Below are 3,204 nucleotides of genomic sequence, written 5' to 3' on the forward strand. Positions count from 1 at the left end.
TTTGCAATAAAACCTTTGTAGTTGCTTCTAATATAAAGACTTTAGTAAAAAATGTATTACTTTATCAAACTCTTTCATCCTCCCAAACCATGTTGGTAAAGTAAGATGTTCTTGATAAGAAGTTATCGGTCAGTTGCTCTTTATTTTATACTATGCATCTATATATTATGGGAGGTTTTCTTTGTATAAAATTGAGGCCTCTTATTCATTATTTTGGCTCTGTATACTACTATATTTAAACGTCAATAGGCAAAAGATTTTTTAACTAGATTTTTCAGTTTGTGGTATTTATAGAATTATATTTGAGCTAAGAGTTGTAGGCCTCATGTGATTTTATGAACTAAGATTAGGTCTTTTACTCAGGGGCTCGTTGTCTTTGTCTTCATCGTCATTTTCATCATTACCATAAGGATCATCATCACTCTCACCATCAGTATCGTATGGGTAATCCACTAAAGGAACCAGGCTGCTGCAGTGAACCATACTCATTTTGTTAGCAGAAGCATCACCACGAGATGATGAACATTTAGAAGTTTCATTGCTTTTTGGGTGTTCTATTACATTTTCATTTTCATTTGTCTCTTTAATTTTCATGATTATGTCATAATGACTTGGAAATTCTTTTCCCATTGGTAGAATAGCTCCTTCTTCTTCTGTGATTTCTCTACAACATATGTCTGCCTTGACTTTTAACTCCATAACTTTGATATGTCTGCAATATATTTTCTGGTATATTACATTATATAAATTTCTTCTTATTCCACTTTCTCTCTTCTTTTCCTCTTCATATTTAGTTTTTAACCCTTTAAATGTCTGGACATACTCAATTGATTCAAAAGCAATAAAAAAGTTTTCCACAATGTTTGCAATAAGAGACTTGATGTTTTCTTGTCTTATAAATTCAAATAGCTCAATAATAGCTGAATTTAACATATTGTACCGAGTTCCATTATGCATAAAAGCATTTACAATAGGTTCAAACAGGTTTTTCTTAATTATGTAAAGATTGTAAATTTCGTCTTTAAGACTAATAATCTTTCTCATAAACCGGACAGCACACAAAATCAGAAACGTATGCTTTGAACTCATTAGCATCAGGATTTTGCTGAGCAAGTTGTTATTCAAAATATAATTTTTCATATATGTTGAGTGGTATTGTACACAAAAAGTAAGTATTTCTAAAATTACTCCCAGCAATTGTGCATTTTGATAATTAGGACAGATGTTAACCATATTATCATCAGTGTTATTTTCCACTATGGTAGACAAAATTGGTGCTATGAGGTTACCCATGCAACGTGCATAGAAGAAATTGAGAAATTTTGCTTTTTCACATCCATTGGCTGTGACATGCATATTTTCTGGATCAAGAAGAGCACGGAGAACTGCTGGCAAAATGATGTCTTTTGAAAATTCAGGATCAGCATCATAGATCAATTGTTTGATCATTACATTAATGAGAAGCTCATCATTATCTTCACTATCCTGAGCTTCTTCCAGTAGATACTCTCGAACAAGGCATGGATTATATTCTACTAGATAAGGAAATATATCTAGAGCAGCTTTTTGTATTTGGTAATCATGCATGTGTACTAAAACTTTCAGAGCACTCATGATTCCTAACTTTATTAGTGTTTTCAGTAATTCATCTTTCTCTTGATTCTCTAATGCCTTAGCAAATATGCAGAATTCCTTGAAGAATAATAATAATTCATGCCATCTTTCATAACCTACAGTGTTATCTTTTAACTGAGAAAGAGCTTCAAGCAAAAAGTTTTCATCATCCTGAAGCATGGTAATTATTTCACTTTTGTTGAAAATAATCATAGAATTAAGATCAGAAAGAAGATTTGAATCAAATATGGATGGTGCGGGCAACACAATATCATAAACATATTGCATTCTGTAAGTCTCTTGTATTTTTTGCCTAAGTTGGGAGTTTGTTATTGGCATAATTTCCCTGAATTTTGCATTTTGAAGCAAGAATTCTCTGTATTGCTTTGGTTGATCCAAAGCAGGGTCATATTCAAGGCATCCAACCACATCCATGAAAAATTCATCAGAAAACATGATATTAAGCAAACGTGTATCATCTAGAAAAAGGATTCCTTTAATGATGTTATTCAAAAAGTGTAAGGGCTTCCATGTTCTTCAGTTTTTCACAGGTGTTGAAAAGCTGTAGCAATTTTTTAATGTAACTTCCTTTTTCCAAGACAATTGCCATCCTTTCCCTGTGGTTTGGTGTTTTATCAACAAAAGTAAATAAATCTGCAATATGTTCAAGTGTATTGAGTTCACAGTTTGGCATTTCAAACAGATTCCCTATTGGCAGGAGATCTGCAAAAGTTTCCAGATCACCCGTAACTTCTTGTGTGATTTCTACACTTGGATCTTTACCTTGAACTTGGCATATATCTTCCCAGATTTCTTGACAACCACTTGGTTCCTGGAAATATATTGCCATGCCATGGTTCTTAGCTTCAGACCAAACAATTATCTCCACTCGTTGTTTGTGATAGGGTACATTAGGATATATCTTGCACTCCATAATCTGTGAGCCGTCTGATTCTGAGTGAACAAGCAGGCACACACCCTGGAGCCGTTCAATGTATTTGGATGAAATTTGTCCTGCACCTATGATTTTCCATTGCTCATCTTCCACCAACACAAAGACTTTTACACTATGAAGTTTGTCATCCATAATGATCTCTGGCTTTGCCTCACTAGGCCACATCCCAGTGAAGACCTTGGCTTTTTGTAGTCTATCTAGAAGTTACTATTCCTTGCTACCTTGGCAAGGAATGTCGATGATGTCACAATTCTGAAACAAATCACAAGAGAGCAGGTGTTAAAAGAAAGGCAGAGGCTAAGAAAGGGCCGAACATCATTAGGATTACTCAGGTAGAAGACCCTAATGCTTCTCAATGCACCCTTACTGAACTGTCACTAACAAACCTCTGTCAGGAGCACTTGAATCCCTAAGCCTGCCTTCGTTCTGGCAGAATCTTGTGATTTATCCAAGATTCTTCCTAAAAGAATGTGCTTATGTAATAGATACTCTTAAAGAGACCTGCCTCCCCTACTTCAAAAATGGAAGCCTAGAAAATACTGTATGTTTTCTATAACAAATTTTGTTTCTCCAAAGTATTTTCATTCATCAGACTTCTGTTTCTTAGGCTCTTCAGCAAAAAAAAAAAATAATTA

At 34.3% G+C, this 3,204-nt stretch overlaps 1 pseudogene; it reads right to left on the bottom strand.

The window, feature by feature from the left end:
- Positions 1–333: 333 nt before the first annotated feature.
- On the bottom strand, positions 334–2,725 carry LOC116889355 (annotated as a pseudogene).
- Between the last annotated feature and the right edge of the window lie 479 nt (positions 2,726–3,204).

The sequence above is a fragment of the Rattus rattus genome, chromosome X (assembly GCF_011064425.1).
Source record: "Rattus rattus isolate New Zealand chromosome X, Rrattus_CSIRO_v1, whole genome shotgun sequence".
Classification (NCBI taxonomy): domain Eukaryota; kingdom Metazoa; phylum Chordata; class Mammalia; order Rodentia; family Muridae; genus Rattus; species Rattus rattus.